Here is a 553-nt window from a genome sequence, read left to right on the forward strand (position 1 = left end):
TACCATTCTGTACCCTCATGTTGTAACAAGATTCAGTTCGAGTGCATGCGCGCGCGTGTGTGTAGGGGTTGGTTTAAACATTTTTAATATCAAGAAACAAGGTACAATACAGCGTTCAATTAATAAGACTTGAGCAACAACAAGCATGAGCTTATATCGTGCTCGTTCATATGCAACAAGCAATACATAAACGCAATGGCGAAAATACATTATTTGACAATGAAAAGAAGGTTGAAGTGCAAGACAAAACTAAACTAAACAAGAAAAAACAACAACAACAAAAACACCAAAAAACCCCACCCCAAACTACTATTACCGCAACTACCACTGACAACAACAACAATGAAAATATTAATGATAATACTAATACTAACATAGTAGCAACAATAATAACACACTGGAAAGTGAACATCACCTAAGGAGTAATGCAATGGGAGAAGGAGAGAGAGGGAGAGAGAGAGAGAGAGAGAGAGAGAGAGAGAGAGATTACAGAGGGAAACCGGGGCCATTCATCAAAATAACTGTTCACTATAACTGCAGAGAATATTTCATT

This window comes from Babylonia areolata, chromosome 25 (assembly GCF_041734735.1).
Source record: "Babylonia areolata isolate BAREFJ2019XMU chromosome 25, ASM4173473v1, whole genome shotgun sequence".
In the NCBI taxonomy this organism is placed as follows: domain Eukaryota; kingdom Metazoa; phylum Mollusca; class Gastropoda; order Neogastropoda; family Buccinidae; genus Babylonia; species Babylonia areolata.